This window comes from Meriones unguiculatus, chromosome 5 (assembly GCF_030254825.1).
Source record: "Meriones unguiculatus strain TT.TT164.6M chromosome 5, Bangor_MerUng_6.1, whole genome shotgun sequence".
In the NCBI taxonomy this organism is placed as follows: Eukaryota; Metazoa; Chordata; class Mammalia; order Rodentia; family Muridae; genus Meriones; species Meriones unguiculatus.
In genome coordinates, this window is record NC_083353.1 from 130,163,485 (window position 1) to 130,181,003 (window position 17,519).

General features: G+C 45.6%; 1 protein-coding gene across 4 annotated transcripts in view; it reads right to left on the reverse strand.

Annotated features, from left to right (window-relative positions):
- Sox5 (SRY-box transcription factor 5) overlaps positions 1-17,519 on the reverse strand; it is a 915,630-nt gene that overhangs the window by 788,375 nt on the left and 109,736 nt on the right. Inside the window, exon 1 of one of the 4 annotated variants that reach the window (XM_060384463.1) lies at positions 2,941-3,272. The exons of the other annotated variants lie outside the window; for them this stretch is intronic. The gene's annotated coding sequence lies outside the window, so the exon portion shown is untranslated. Of the gene's footprint in view, positions 1-2,940; positions 3,273-17,519 lie in introns of those variants that run through there. 4 annotated transcript variants of the gene reach the window in all.

Sequence of the window (17,519 nt, forward strand, 5' to 3'; positions counted from 1 at the left end):
TTGGCCATCACCAGCGATGGGTGGTTTTTTCAGGCAAGGCTGCTCTTATGGGCTGGGTCTATTTAGACAGCAGGCTAAGGTTCATGGGTGTGGGTAGGGCTGTAGGGATGGGCTGAAGAGTCTCTCTGCCCCTGTATGGCACCAAGCCCACTTCCTCTTGCTCTCTCCTTCTGGTGGGGATTTCTTCAGTACGGCAGTGATGGAGAGAGGCAGGAGCAGAAGCATCTGCCGAGTCCCTTCATAGGACCCAGGCAACCTCTAAGATATCACCACTTTTGTCCACCATCCCAGCTGTGGCACTTTCTGCCCATCCATCCTTGCCTATTGAACTTGGCTCAGCTGCCCAACCTTGCACCCTCCGTACACTAACACACACAGTATGGGAACTGAAAGCACATTTCCTAGCGAATCTTTAACAGTTTGGCCCATGTGAGTCTTGGCCCCTTGGAGCCCTGTAGCAGCTGAGGCAACTCGTCATTCATGAGTCAGGAGAGGTCTCCCAGGCTCCTCAACTTTGCTTCCCAAAGATTGTTACCCAAAGTCAAGCCGTGGCCCTACTTCTGAACTTCAGAAAGGAATGATTCATTGGTTTTCAATCACATGCTGTTCTGGAATATATAGTGAAATCTCATGCTGCCCCATTCCCTCTGCTCAGGGTATCCAAGCTGTACGTACTGCCCACCCCCAACTCCTCTTTACGTAACAGCCGGTAATTAAGGAGACGTCCACAGAAGCCTTAAGAAATTGATCTTACTTAATAATTCCAACAAGCACGCCATATTATGCTGATAACTTAGGCATCTTAAAGAAAAACCTTAACATGCACCTCTGTGAAAGGATAAAGATTCTCCAGTCAATGAGGAAGACAAAAAAAACAAAAACAAAGGCAAAAACAAAAAAATTACAGCGTGTTGTTGCTGCTAACTGCTCATTGCATGTAATATGAAAACAAAACACTCATGTGGGAAGGAGCCTATGGATGGCACAGGGAAAGTGTGCCCGCAGAGCACAGAAGAGGCCACCGCTTCCTGTCTCCACAGGGTCCTGAGACATTCCCGGAAGACCTTGTAGGAGGAAGTAGCTAATCCCCTGGTTGTATGCAACTCTTCCTTGCTCTGACTTGGGCTAATCACATAGCTGAAATTTACAAGGAATTCTTTCAGAAACTGACTGCCTGAGAATACAAGTTGGGTAGTTCCCCCCGTGTTCGTGTATAAGTCGATGGATGCGTGTGTGAGGATTTGGGAGCCATATATCACACTTTGGGGTCACTCCTCAGGAGCCAGCCATCTCGGTTTTTAGACAGAGTCTCTTACTGGGCCTTGGAGACTTGCTAGTTTAGGTAGGCCATAAGCCCAGGAGTCAGCCAGTCTCTCTCTCTCTTTTCCCCTCCCACTCTCTAGATTTTTTTTATTTTTGCTTACAAGGAACAATGACTTCCTAGAAGAGCATTACATGCAAAAGGTGATTAAAAAATATGGGAGTGTGGAGGGAGGTCACACCATGCCTGCTGTCCTTGAGCATAAAATAAATATTTCTCTCCACCACCCTGCACTGCATATGTGACAGAGGGCTGGCCTCCTTGTATCTTATTTGGCATTTATGCAATCCTCCTGCATTCCGCCTAATCTTCACCCTCCCTACACACACAGAATTCCTGACTCTCCTTAAGTATGTACAAATTATTACCTAGGCCTTTTAAAGCAAGCCTCATGTTGCAACCTGGAATAGCAAGAAGACTAGTGTTTCCACTACTTACTATAATCTGAGCTTGCTTTTAGCACCTTTTACAATCAAAGTGTCGGTTCTCCCTCCCTCCTGTCTAAAGTGGCTGTGGCATTCTGGGGCGGCCTGCTAGAGGCACAAGTTCACAGTAAGTTCAGAAGAAAGGAATGTTCAAAGAAAACCAAACCCACGGCATTATGGGTAGTGATATGGAATGTTGACAAAACAATGATAAACAATAGGGGAAAGAAGAAATAATTAAGTGCTCTGGAGCCTTGTATCAGCATCTTCTGCGAAGTTTTTTAGGAAATTGTTTTATTGTGTAAGGTTTCATGGAGCGATACCAGCCCAGTCTGGCGAGGAGCGCTCCACAAGCGTAATAATTGTAAAACTTTTTTGTTGTTGTTGTAATAAAAAAGAAAATGGGCAAATATGTCTGCCTGAGATAAGACTTTCTGAAGAAAACATAATACATGGAAATCCTTTCTTAAAGTGCTTTGTGGATTTAAGGAGGTAGGAAACTTAACACACTGGAGTTACAATAAACATTGGAGTCTAAACAAGGTGTGAAAAATTGGACTACACGCTTCAACGGCTATAGCAGGGGGCAAAGGAAAGCAGCCGGGAAAGAAAGGAAACAGGCACTTATCGCTACAGCCTTTAAAGGCACCTGCGCAAAACCCCTGCGCGTGAGCTGTGTCCGGGCACGGCTTAGCCCACAGTGCTGGAACGCAGTCCTGACCCAGAGCACGCTGTGCTCTGCTGACCTGTGGAGCCCGTCTTCACGGGAGTGCATGCTTCTCACCAAGGAGCATGCATGCACACACTCCCGTATTCAACCACCCGCTTTTGAGCTTCGGCGTTCCATAGATGCTAGGAAATTGGGAGAGGACAGGGTATGAAAAACTCCTTTAGCTGGTCATGGTGGTGGCTGCCTTTCTCTCAGACAGAGGCAGGCAGATCTCTGTGAGGAAACTGAGGCCAGCCTGACCTTCAGGGTGAGCTCCCGATCAGCTGGGGCTAACTGGTGAGACCTTGTCTCCAAATTAACAACAAACAAATCAAAAGCCTGGGCTCTATCTCGGGAGCAGAAAGCAATAAAGATTAAATGTGGTATGTTGGAGGGCAGTTCCAATTAAGGAGAAAAACTGATTTTTACAGGTTAGGACAAGAGTCCTGAACACATCAGATGGTGTCAGGAAACAAGCCACTTACTTAGCTGCGGAGGAAGAGTAAATCCCAGGACTCCATCCCATCATTTGGACCAAAATCAAGGAAGCCAGTGTGGCCGGTGGGGCCAAGCCAGAGGAGGAGCGTATACGATGAGTCAAAAGGACCAGTGATTTCATTAATGGGAGGCTGAGGCAGGAAGACTCTGCTATGTCTGTGGCAACCTGGGATAAATAGTGAGTAGGTTAGCCTGGGCTACAGCACAAGACTCTGTCCTAAACACTAATAAACAGGAAAAACAAACCATCCAAGAGCAGGCTAGACCCTTCGTTTAGAAAGAGGATAGAAGCCTGGGAGAAGTGTGCATGGTATAATACGTGGCAAACATTTCTTTCCAAGAATAATTATAATGTATTTTTTTAACTCTTTGCGATTGTGGAACATGTTTTAAAACATTTTAAGGCTCAGAAGGAATGTGCAATAACAATAGTGAGGAAAGGAAAGCTAGAAACTGAACACTAACATGTGGGCAGGACAGCATCACCTCCCTTCCGGGCATACCCAAGAAAGCCACCCAGGCAGGGACTTCTCTCAATCCTTGTGGAAAATCACTGACTGAATTCACACCTCCAGCCAACAGGGCCGTTTGCAAACCAAACTGACTGATTCAGTTGTAGCTCAGGGAGACAATTCACTTCTTTACGTAAACGAGGTTCCTATGGAGAAAACAAGGGGCAGGTTCTGCTGCCTTCGGTCGAGGGCTTTGACCGGCACATGGAGGATGCTCGCTCAAGGGATATGGCGTCATATCTGAGGGACGTGTGCTAGGGAAGATGGGAAGGTCTGGTTAGCTATGGTGAGATGCTAGCTCGAGCAGGCTGCACAGTGCTTAGTACAGACTCAAAGCAAATGATACTTCTCAGGAGGGTAGCTGGTAGACACTCAGGTTTCCCCACTAGAAAAACTGCTTAGACAAAGTGTCAGCTGCAAAAATGCAAGTTTCTGTGCTGAAAGACCTGCTCCTCCATGTCACAAATGGTTCCAGAAATGGATCCTATTTACTTAGCAATTGAGGAACTGGAGACTGATCAGGACTTCGAGCTGAACCTCGTTCCCAGCCCAGAGACACCCGCACTCTTTAAAATGAAGTGTTGTCCTAAGCAATGGATGTGCAGAGATGGACAGAGAAGTGTGAAGTAGTTTGTGGAGGTGGAGGTAGCTTTTCTTCTTCTTTTCTTCTTTTTATTTTATTTTTAATGTAATTTTTTATTTATTATAATTTATTCACTTTGTACCCCAGCTGTAGCCTTGATCCCTTCCAATCCTGCCCTTCCTCCCCCCTCATCTCCTTCCATGCCCTTTCTCCAGTCCACTGATAGTGGAGGACCTCCTCCCCTTCCATCTGACCCTAGCCTATCAGGTCTTATCAGGACTGTCATCCATAGTCTTCCTCTGTGGCCTGGTCAGGCTGCTCCACCCTCAGAAGGAGGTGATCAAAGAGCCAGCAACTGAGTTCATGTCAGAGACAGCCCTTGCTCCCCTTATTAGGGAGCCCATTTGGAGATTGAGCTGCCATGGGCTACATCTATGCAGGGGTTCTAGGTTATCCCCATGAATGGTCTTTGGTTGGAGTATCAGTCTCAGAAAAGACCCCTGTGCCCAGATTTTTTGGTTCTGTTGGTCTCCTTGTGGAGCTCCAGACCCTTCCAGGTCTTTCTATCTCCCCCTTCTTTGATAAGATTCCTTGCACTCTGCCCAAAGTTTGGCTATGAGTCGCAGCATCCCCTTTAATATCCTGCTTGGAAGAGTCTTTCAGAGGCCCTCTGTGATAGGATCAACAATTAAAAACAAGGAAATCATGAAATTTGCATGCCAATGGGGGCAACTAGAAAAGATCATCCTAAGTGTGCTATCCCAGAAGCAGAAAGATACACGTGGTATATACTCACTTATAAGTGGATATTAGGCATATAATATAGGATGAACATACTAAAATCTGTACCTGTAAAGAAGCTAAGCAAGAAGAGGACCCTGAGTAAGATGTGTAATCTTTATTTGGAAAGGCAAGTGGGATAGACATTGGAAGAAGGTGAAAAATAAGGAACTTTTTATTCTTTATTACAGAGTGACTAACCCAGATTTTACTTCAATACCACATTCTTCTTGAAATGTGAACTGAGAGAATTGTTCTGCTTTGAAAGAAGGGATGGGGAATCCATGAAACCTGTTAGTCAGAGGTGCACTGAAAGGCCTAAGTAGAAGAAGCCAACCATTATTAACTGTTATGGTTGTTATGGTCATGACTTTTCGACAGACCGCTGTGTGTGTGTGTGTACACTGCCAAAAATTAGAGTGAAAAGACAAAAAGCTATTCAGGACTTGAGCCAAGAAAGTCAGCACAATGCTTCCAAGGTGACAGCGCATTTTTTCACCACTCTTGGTTGGGAATGGGACTTGAAACATTTGGATTTGTATGTAGGAAGCACCTTTCTGTTCTGTCCCACAGCTGCTGCCTCTCCCCTCCTGCCCCCTCCTCAGTAGCCCAAGCAATCACTGCTCTCAGCTGGGCACCTGGATAAGGCATTGGCTGAGGCAGTCTGCCTGCCCCGTGTTCTACCTGGGTGTTGCTAGGTCTACTCACAGATAAATGGCGAGGTCCAAAGGACAGACCCCGGCATCTGCTGCAGAGCCCTGAAGCCCCAGACCCCTCACAGACTCCCCTCAGGCCTCCACTGCAACTGTCTGTCCTGGTTCACCCTTCCATCTGTCCATCCAGTATCCGCAGGCCCACAATCGTATCCAAGAGCATGCCACCCCAAAATCCACAGACAAAAATATCAGAAAGAGGGAGTATGTTCCCCAGAGAATCTGAACACAGAAACACTGCGTTGGGAATAAATATTGAATGGAACTAAAATTGGAAGAGAAGAAAAGACTCTACTGGAAACTGAGGTTCGGGGGCAAAGAGTCTAAGTCCATTCCCATTGTAACTGGGAGCACATTACAAGGACATTCAGACAAAATGCTTATTTCATAAGTTAGTTAAAGCGATAGCCAATTATCAGGTTAAGTGAGAAACTGTCAATTAGTGACTTCAAAGTGACCATGAGGTGCTACGGAACTCATATGAACTACACACAGTCAAATCTATCAGGCGTCAGGCATAGCTAATTAACCAGACTCCTCCACATAGTAAAATATAATGCGTGCTTAAGACATTCACTGATTATTTTCTAAGTTATTCAACTGTGTGTGAACCCAACCACTATAAACACTGATGGTGAAGAGGGAAAACATAAATTTCATATAAGGGCAATTTACTATTATGTAGAGTCAAAGATACTGTGCATGGATTATTATCAAGGAGGTGACTTTTGAGATCCAATCTCAAGAAGGGGGAGGAGGAGCCAGAGGAGGAGCAGGAGGACAGGAGCAGGAGGAAGAAGATAAGGGAGCAATGGTAGTGCAGAAGCTACAGCGACAGCTGGGAAGGGTCGCTGCTGGGTTTGGGTCCCCAGTATCCATGTAAACCCTGTATGGCAGCACCTGCTTGTCCTCCCAGCACTGGTGAAGAGAGACAGGCAGAGCCTATGGAGTCACGGGCCAGTCTGTCTAGATGAAATGGGGAGCTTCAGATTCAGTGAAGAGACACTGTCTCAAACAACAACAACAACAACAGAACAACAACAGGAAAAGGAAAGGCGGAACACAATTGACTTACAGACTTAGAAGCACAGGAGAAAACCAAAAAACATGGTGCCGTCAAAAAGACACAAAGCCAGCCTAGGGGCTAGAGATGTGGCTCAGCAGTTCAAAGAAGCACTTGTTCTTGCAGAGGACCTGGGTTTGGTTCCCAAGAGCAACCTGGCACCCCATTGTCTGTCACTCCTGGGATATGCCAGCCATACCTTTAACAGGTAGGGGCCTACCGAGGTGTGCTGGGAGAACCTGGAGGTCAGGTCTGCTTTGACATGTTCAATGGGTACCTCAGTGGTTTGTCCCAGGTTTGAAACAGAAAGATAGCAATGCCCCAACTCTCTCCTGTATACTTATCCACAAACTCTTTTATTTACTTATTGGATCTTGCTGGTATATATATTTAAGGGACCTTCTCCAATCTATTAACTTGTAATATGGGATACTCAGTCAGCCTTCAAAAGCTCTAGCTCATGGTTTTGAGCTTTCCAGTGAATGTGATTTCCAGCTTCACATGTCCTTTAAAAGCTTCCGGAGGCTCTTGTGAGCCCAGCAAATGTACCTAATGGGCTCTGACTTGGACATATTTAAGTATCCTGTGCTCTGACTTCTGGTTCTCTGCCTAGGACTTGTCAAGCCAGTAACGTCTGACTTGATTTCTCCCTCACATCTCCTTCCAGACTTTTTTTCCTCCTACACTTGCCATTTGGGATCTTTTAGATAGGCCCTTTGTGGGAGCACCACCAAACTGCCACAACAGGAGGTACCCCAAATCAGTTAAAAACATGAGGAGGGATTTGTAAGCATTATCAAATGAGTCTTTCTTTTCAATACTATAAAACTCATGTTTAGGGAAAGGAATTCAAATGTTTTTATCTCTCTCATCTTGTGAGACATTTATGCAAACATTTTAGTTCCCCAACCTAGTAAGACCTTTGCTGACACAGAGGTCCCTGCTGCATTCTGTTGAGGGCCTGGACACTCTTTTCTCTCTGGAGCAGGGGCCCTGTTCCCCTTCCTTCCTTTCCTGTGCACCAATTCTTTTTAGACTAGCCGGTTGACTAAGGTGGTGAGGTCCCCAGTCAGCAGGGAAAAGAAACAGCCACAACCTAAGTGAGAGTAAAACCCCGAGGCAGGTCCGCTCTCTGTGTGCTTGCCTTTCCCAGCACAGCCTTTTGATCAAGAACAAAGTTCCCCCATCCAGACACAAAAAAGACAGCAAGGACGAGGAGTAGAGCAAGGGTGAGGTGGGGGGTGGGGAGAAAGAGGAAGAGGAGAAAGAAGAAAAAGCAGCAACAGCAGCTTCAAACTTCCTGCTCCAAACTCTCGCTCTGCCAATCTTCCTCCACTCTGGAAAGAACACCCCCCAAACCCTAATTTCCTTCTCAGAAGCACCCATATCCATTTCATCATCATGTCTTGTAATTAATTAATTAATCGTCCATTCATCTCCACCACACCCTCTGCCTTCATCCAAAGGAAGATTTCAATTTATTGCAGACACTCCCTGACTTTTGCTCCTATTTCCCCCACAACAAGGGGTTTGTCTCACACACACATACATGCATGTGAGCACAGCCAGGCCCTTTCTTGCACACCCACAATGGCTGACCATCACACTCAGAAAAGAACTCCATCTCCCGCTCCGTGCCAGTCTCTCTAAACCCTTCTCAGTGCTTCCTTCCCCAGGACTCCAGGCACAGCCAGCTTCCCTGGGTCCTGCCATAGCCTGGCATTGGCTCCTTCCCTCAGAGATGCTGCATCAGCTGTTCTTTTGCCTGACATGTGTTCTCCGTGATCTTCTGGTGTCTGGCACCCTCTTGTTGTTCTAAAGAGGCCATTGAGCCTCTCTTCGTCACAGCAGCCTGTTTGGACTCTCAGCACCTCGCTCCTAGCTGCCGTTTCCTCCAGGTCGTGTTTGCATGTATGCTGCTTCCCTCCCTGGCTTTTCTAGAAGCAGGAAGCTTGCACAGTCCTCGGGCAGCTGTACCCACAAGCACTAAAAGCAGGCCTGGCCTCAGGGCCTGTCAGCAAATGCTTGTCCAGTAAGGTCACTATTGGAACATAAGGGAAGTAGCTCTCTACCACCTCACCTGACATCTGACAGTGTTCTTTGGGACATTCTGGGGAACTCTGGAAAATACCCTCACATGTAAGGAAGAGTGAGCTAATAAGGCACCATACACTCCAGATCACACTCTTTTATTCACAACACGGCCCTCACACACCCTTTCTGGGTGCTGCTGCTCCTCTGGCTAAATCAGCTTCCCCAGGTATGCCCTCTGCCCCCAGCACTCGTCATCATTGGGAAAGCCCAGCCCCAGCTGCTTCCCTCTGATGAACCCCGGGGCAGGATGATCACCCCATATTTTCTCTGTACCCACAACGTTTTGCTCTTAATGAAAGCCCCTCAGAGGTGACACAGAGCATCCCAGAGAAGTTTCCCCAAGTCTGTTCCTCCCAGCATTTGGAACTGGAAACAATAAGTAAAAATTCACGTTCACTTGGGAAACTGTGACGTTTACCCCCTGCTTGGAGAGCTACAGCAAAAGCAAAGCCTGCAAAAGCAAAGTCTGAAAAAGTGACAGACATAGCTTAAGGCTGAGGCACCTCATCTCACTGTTTTTACATCGTCTGAGCACAAAGTACTCAATAATTTTGTCAGGTAGTCAGGTAGATGTAGCAATGTTAGGGGACATTATCCCTGGAGCCCCCCTCCTCACGTACAGCCTCTAAAGGCAAGGGTTGGAGCTATGGAACTCTGATTGGCAGCAAAGAAGTGGGGCCAGAGTCATGTCTTTTGTCCCTGGGAGGAGACATGAAGCCGGCCTGCCCACAAAGTCACTCATTGTTAACTGTCTATGAGGTGGTCAGTCTGGCTCCACTCCTCCGGGTCTAAAGGAAAACTAAATATCACAACATCTCAGGGTTACACAGCGAGTAAGAATGGCACAGTGCCAGGGACCTGGCAGCGACGCTAAATGACAGGTGCCCTCAGAACGATACAGATCTGTGTGATTTTTGGAGTCCACTGAGATCAGTAATCTCAGGTGCTCCCTTACAAATCTCGAAAATTGCCGGAGAAGTTATCCTGAAAACTGAATGCTTTGGGCAGAATGTGGCCTGAACCCATCTACTCAGGAGAGAACCACACCCTTCCCACAGCTGGACACACTACAGGACAGCACCACTCCTACAGCTGGACACGGTAAAGAACCACCCACTCCTACAGCTGGACACAGTAAAGCACCCCACTCCTACAGCTGGACACAGTGAAGGGATTCATGCTGTTGGCTGGCCTTGAGCCCTGAAGAGTTACAAATCCTTAGACAGGGACCCTCAACCAATCCTCCCTTAACTGCCTGACAGTGAAGGATTCTGATTCCCTTTAATTCTTCGACACCAGAAATCTCTCCCCCTACCCCCCACATGCCATGGCAAGACAGTTAGCAGGATCTTTTTAAAAAGAGTGGCTCAGCAAACAATATTGTCTGTATTTAAAAATGAAAGCTTGAAGGTTAAACAGGACCCGGGGAATCCCCTAACCGAACTAACATGTGCCCACCTGCCAGTTCATTGCCAAGGTAGCTCACTCGCACTAGAGGGGGTCAGCACAGGAAGTGGCCTCTTGGGGCTGCCACTTATGGCAACTCCTGGGGCCGGGAGGCAGTTGAAGGGACTCAAACGAGGGCCTTCACGGGGTGGGCACTTCACTTTGAGTTTTTCTGAAATCATCAGAATTTAAAATGAAAGCACTGAAAAGAATTTTAAGAGCTCATCAAGGCCATCCCCCTGCCTGCCAGAATATTTTTCTATCATTTTTTTCTATCTTCAGGTTCACTGTTGAAGTGTGAAGGCTCAGGCAGCAAGAGAAATTGGTGGGTTAGAGGGCAGAAATGCTTTGGGGTGAAAAAGAGAAAGAAAAAAGAGATCTGAGCATAAAAGAATCTATGCCCTCCCAATTAACCTTACCAAGGACCTGAAAATTCCCAAGGCAACCTTGAATCTACCTATCTTTCTTTTGTTTTCAGATCTGGAATTTTCCCCAGGACTAATGTTAGAATCTAGCATATTCTTCCTTTGATTTATGAGAACATTCAGGGAATATAAGGTCATGAAAGCTAGAAGACCAGCTGGCTTCAGTGCAAAGTAATTAAATAGAAAGTCTTAAAAGTTAGAGTTCTTCCTAGGCTGGTTTCGAAAGGAGGTTACATTTATTTTCCTTTGTATTTGAAGGTACCCTCTTCTTCTACGTTTAAAATGTTTATTCTAGATGTACATTAACCTTCCCCCAAGGAAAAGAATGGACCTAACTCACAAAAGCCACAAAAGAATGGAAATTAGTTCTCTACATTTGTGGTTAAAACTGCTGCTGGACAGTCATCTTTCAGGAAACTGTGGTTGAAGTCATTAGGTAACCATAACTGCCTGGTACCTCAGCAAAGTAAAGGGCTGGATTTTTTTTTCTTAAAAAAAAATAAATAAAAGGTCACTGTAATCTAAAATAACTAATCACACACCCCCTCAAAGCCCACCCGAGCTGGTTTCTTAAGAAGTTAAGCAAAAATGCATGCTTAAGTGGCTCCGCGCTGAACATGAAAGCAATCCGCCCTGAGCGGTGCTAAGCTGTGGGCTTATAAATTAATCATACATTAGACAAAATGCCCATGCCAGGCATTACACTGTTCTATTTATTTTTCAGTTCTTCAGATTGTACTCAGTAACACCTAACAGGCCAGATTCCCACTCAAAAAAGCCTCTCCGGTTCTAGCTCTTGTAATTTCTCTGTAATAAGCATGTTCGGACACTCCTGGCAAGTTGTTGATCTGTGCAAAATGAGGGCTTGAAGCTCTTCTCCTGCAGGTGTACTCCCGAGCTCAGGCATGCAAGGAGCTGAGAAACAGAGCCAGTCTCTGCTTTAATGGACATAACAGCCGGTGACAGAGGAGCAAGCCACAGCAGCTTAGAAGGCAAGCAAAAGCCAACTGTGTGTGGCTTCTGCTTGTAGGACCAAGGCTCTCTTCAGCAGAGTGGCTTCAGGTGCCACTACTCCCTCAGCCTCTGACACGGGGGCCTGGCAAGTCATCTTTGCTTTTCTGCATGCTGTGTGGTTCCACTTTGCAGACAGTCAAGAGAAAGGAATCTTGCCAAGGTGCATTCTCCAAACCAAGCCACGGGGTCATCAAATTCATGTAACTGTCTGTTGCCTGGTTTGCTAGTGCTGCTAAGAACACTGCGACCTTCTCTCCAGTTACACTCTGTTTCCTCATTCACCCCATATTTGATTAATTGGGCCAAGGATCCTTTGTTTTGTGCCAAGAATGCACCTGCTTAAACATTCTGTGCATAAACTTGAACTATTGGAAAATCATACTCTGATGACGAAAGTTTAGAAAATCTGATGAGGAAGGAATGGAAATTGCCATGAGCTTTAACCAAGGTCTGAAAATTTCTAAAAGTCTACCTCGCATTGCTTTCATAGTGAGCCTTCTCGCTCAAGCCAGTGACTTGTGGGTAAGGAACAAGTCAGGCTCAACCCTGAGTACATCAAACAGCAGATCAATCACGCACATACATGTGGCTCTTCCCGTGAGGTCAGACACTGTGTGAGTTTTCCACTTCCTTTTCTCCAGTCTTGCACTTAGCCCACACTGTTCACCGAGGTTGCTGCCCCGTGTTACTATAAAAAAAAAAGTCTCATTTCTGTAGGTCTTAAAACAGTGACCTACAGATTTTTTTAACTTTCTACTTCAGGGTTCACGCTTGGGCTAGACACATAGCACAGCAGTCAGGAGAGTCCAGAGGCCTCAGGTTCAGCTCTCAGCTCCTGTGTTGAGCAGCTCACATCCACCTGTGACTCCAGCTCCAGAGGGAATCTGACGCCCTCTCCTGGCCTCTCTGTGTAACACACACACAAACACACAAAATTTAAAAATAAATAAAAGAATTCTCACTGAACATTCATCTATAGTAGGAACAGATTTAAGCTAAAGCTCTCTTGGTTAAAAATATTCTCTCAAATGTACTTTCATTCTGAATTTTTGAATATTTCTAATGAACAGAATTATATATTTGGAATGCTCTCTTCAACATGATGATATCATGACCCTGTTTTTGTTTGAACTACTTTCTGATATAAACTAATATTTCCCCAAGACACAGATTGAAAGTCTGCAGCCTCTAATCTGAAAAGACCTCTATTATAGTTCTCTGCAAAGCCAGACAGGAAAAGGTATTAAGGCATCCAAAATCTGACACCGAAATCTCTATCTATCTATCTATCTATCTATCTATCTATCTATCTATCTATCTGTCTATCTATCTGTCTATCTATTTATCTATCTATCTCTGACAAAAGGAAGATTGCTTGACATTCCATTTATAAGACAGCTGCTAGGATAGAGAGTTGTCAGCTTGTTTAGGGCTTACGATGACAGGGAAGGGATTGGCATTGGGACTGAACATCTTCAGGTGCTGGACAAAGTCAGCTTTTTCTCATCGAGGTTCTCATCCATTTCGCCCAAACAGCAAGCATAAAATATTCACTTCTCAAGGTCCCAACCCAGAAGGCTCATCCATACCTCATCAGAAACTTGACAATCGACCTGTTTATAAGACGAGCCAACAACACTGGGGCTCACTGGATTCATTCACCATTTGCAACCAGAAATGAAACTGGACCAAATAGTTTCTTCAAGGTTTTTGCATTCCCAGTGGCTATACAGCTATTAGCACTTTCTAAATATTATATATTATATATATATATATATTACACATATAATATTACAAATGAGACTCCCAGAGCCAAGACTCTTCTGCATGGCAACTACACAATGAAGAGATACTTGTGGACAGATCGCTCAGATGTGCCAGGAAAGGAGTCTGTGTGGTCCTCACCCCCAGTCCTGCACTCAGGAGGCTGCAGCAGGAGGATCATGGATTCCAGGTCATCCTGAGATACAGAGCAATTTCACAGCCAGCCTGTGCATTTGTAATGGATCCCAGAGAGAGGAGAGGGAGTGAGAAAAAAGAGAGAGAGAGAAAACAGAAAAGAGAAGGGGAGAAAAGTGGTATTAAAAGGCTGTCATGAAAAACTTATTTAAAGATTTAGAGACTTTTGTCTAATTTCACTTCATAAAATGCAACCACAGATCCCATGTTCAAAATAACATACCCTCAAATACACCCAAAGATTCTGAGGTTTGACATTTCCCCCAAGACATTTCTGAAAGTTACAGAAAGCTTGTGACCCCAAGATGCTAGAAGATATACTCTCTCTCTCTCTCTCTCTCTCTCTCTCTCTCTCTCTCTCTCTCTCACATGCATACACACAAAGCTACTGCTGTGACAGACAGGAAACAGAGAGCCAGGGTCTAGGATCCCCTTCAAGGACATACAGGACATATGCCCAATGACCTAACTTCTTCTAGGCATTTCTTTTCTCTTTCTCTCTTATTTTCATTCTTTCTTTTTGTTGTTGTCTTTTGTTTTCTTCCAATTTCTGTTGTTGTTGCTAGGGTTTTGTTTTGTTTGGAGTGGGGGAGTTGTTGGTTCTTTAGCTTATGTTTATTTAGGGGGTATTATTTTGAGACAAGGTTTTAGGCTTGCCTCAAACCCACTGTGTAGTAGAGGCTGGCCTTTAACTCCAGATCTTGACTGGTTTTTCCTGAGACTCCTTATTAAGGCACACATGGACCACCATGCCCAGCTTAGTCTCCAGTTCTCAAGGGCTCTGGGCCTTCCCCGTGGCTATACCTTCAACCAAAGTTCTTTGGTAAAAATGTCAGATCCAAACTTAACAAGTGGAACTGTTTGGGGTTTTTTTGTTTTTGTTTTTGTTTTGTTTTGTTTTGTTTTTTGGGGGGGGTTAATCCTGCTACCAGGCCTTGTCTTTACGTGTGATTCACTCTACAGCAAGCTAGTGAAGACTAGAGCTCTCTTGTGCTAACCACGAAGGAGCTGGGGCTGTGGTCAGCTGTGGGGGTGCTAACTAGAAAAGCTCCACTGAGCGCATTCTCTGTGCCCTCTGCCCCTGCTGCTCACGTGTGCGCACAGGAGAGCTCCGCTGTCATTTCCTTTCCTGATTCTCACTCATTAAATATAACCACATGACACAAGACACCTGTTAAGTTGCCTGATCTAAATAAAAATCAGCAATGCTACAGTTTTAGGAATGTGATCAGCATGTATAATTTCACATGGTGAAAACACTTTTTTTTTTTTTTTTTAAGGATTAGCTGACTTTGGACACATCCTAAAAGCACCTTAGCTGATGCACAAAAATAAGAATTTATGGCGACATCCCTAAACTAGGCACTTAAGAAATCATTTGGCCGTCTGCTTCTTGCCAAATGCCATCCATTGTTTTAATGTCAGCTAGGAAGCAGGCGTTATTTATAGACTGAAATATAACGCTATTAAAGCTCTCTCTTCTATACAGCAACACTTCCCAATAGAGTTCTCAACACTACATTTTATAGCACAAATCACCGCATTTGATAACGGCATAAGGATGTTGACTCCTTAATAGAGGACCAGAGGTGTGACACAGTCTCCAAAAGCAGAGACAGCTCAAAGGAAAATCTAATTATGTCAATGCTGTATCTATTTTTTTTTTTACGTTAACCTGAAAATTAATTTCTGTGACTAAACTTGTAAAGCATGCTTTGGGGGCTGGTTTGTTTCCTGTGTGTCTGTGGGCTGCAGGAAGCCTATCCACGGGAGCTGGGGTTCGCTGTGAGCTTATTGCTGGGGACCCTGCTTTCATCGCTACCAGACTGTGACATTTCAGTTAATCGGAGTCATTTTTCACAAAGATTAACACTCCTTATTTGAGTACGTAGACACAACATTTTCAGGCTCGTGGGACTGTGTATAAGCCTCGGATTATTCTCTCTTGGGGAAATCGTGGCATTTGTAGTTGTCTGAGCAACTGATGGTTACACCTTAGTTATAACAGGGCAGCTTCTAGGTTCCATGAAAAAAGAAAATTTAAATATCTGCGGACCTTTAAGAATACATAAACTTAAGGAAAACAATAAAAGAAAAGTGAAAACAAACCGATGGGTGTCCTGAAAGCCAGGCATGCCTCCCAGCTCCCCCAGGATACCCAGAATCTGTGCCTTCCTTGTTCCTAATCACAGCCCAACACCTGAGGGCCTGTCAGCCGGCCTCATTCTATGTTAAATTTAAAAGTGGCTGGGTCCTTGCTGAGGAGACAGCTCCGTCTTCAAAGTGCTGGTGGCACAAGCATGAGGTGTTGAACTTAATCCTCAGAACCCATGTGAGGCAGGCTGGGTGGGGTGGTGTGAGCTGCTGGAAACACAAGGTGCCAGGGCTGGCGTTCAGGCAGCTGATAATGACCAGCAAGGAGCCGGCTGAGGAGAGACCTCAGAAGCCAAAGAGCATGGAGCGTGACGACAGGCTACTGGAGCTGTCTCCTGCACGCAACACACCCCAGCCTTGATCAGTGAAGGGAGGAAATAAGCCACATCACCCTTGACAAGAGTGCTACAAACTTTAACTGGCTACCTGGGGATCTTAACTATTTTTGTTTTTTGGTTTGGTTTTGCTGTGTTGTGGGGGCTTTTTTTTTTTTTTTTTTTTGGTGTTTTTGTTTTTTTTGTTTTGTTTTGTTTTGGTTGGCTGGTTTTTGTTTGGTTGGTTTGTTTTTTCATTTTGTTTTGGAGATGAGACTGAACTGAATATGGAGAAAAGAACCCACTGGGCATCTGTAACTCAGGTACACTCGGGCATCCTGGCTCTGTCTTGCAACTGTATTCCGCATGGTTCAGGAAGAAGATGGGAAGTACTATCATGGTTCGCAGGACAGGTTTTAATGATTTTCCTCTCATTACAAACAATGCAATACGCTTTGATAGTGTGTGTGTGTGTGTGTGTGTGTGTGAGAGAGAGAGAGAGGAGAGAGAGAGAGAAAGCATGTAGATCAGTCAGGGAGACTTCTGGAATTCTCCCTCCCCATGCTACACTTCGTCACACAGCCCTGCACTAGAAGATGGCCACACCTGTGTTTGTAACCATCCTGAGTTTGCTAGTGCAATGAACACTGAGGGTAAATCCACTCAAAGGGGCACAGTCTACTGTGACTCCTGGCTTGAGGTTTCAGGGGTTTCCTCCACGCTTCGCTGACCTCACTGCTTCTGGGTGTCTGATGGGGTGGGACATCATGGTGGGAACACGTGGGGGTGTGAGGCAGAGCTGATCCTCCCCTGATGGCAGGGACTCAGCAAGACGAAGCTGAGGAAGCAGTGTCTCCTGCAAGGGAAAGGCCCCACTGCCGCAACCCCTCCTTGAGGATGCGCCTCCAGGAGCTTCCATCACTTCTCACCAGCTGGGGAGCCAGCATCCACACAAGGACCTTTGAGGAACGTTTATGATCAACTCCAGGACAGGCACTGGGGAAGCAGGGCACAAGGAAGGCCTGAGGCAGGCAGGCAGAGTCAAAGCAAGGCGTGTGTGGTAAGGAACGTCACAGTGACATCCATTAATGCACACAACTAATATTCGCTTAGTCGTGATTTTAGAAAGGAACCTGACCCAGTTCTGATTCCTGTCATTGTTATAAAATATCCTAACAAATGCAACGGTGAGACCCAAGGGGCTATGTCAGCGCAAGGTTATAGTCCCTCACGTCAGGGAGCCTGAGCTGAAGCAGCTGGCCACCCCAGTCAGGGGCAGACAGACAGTGGTGCCTGTATCCACACAGCCAAGGTGCTCTGCCTGTCTCATAAAGTCCTGGCTCCACAGCCAGGGAACAGTGCTGCCCACATCTATGCTGAGTCCCAGAAGACTCTAGACTGTGTCAAGCTGACAGTTAAACTAACCACGCCGCGCCTCCTCGTGGATTTTACGGATTGGGCAACACCAGTCTAATTATTTAGAGATAGCTGAATGGAGTCGGGCCGTAA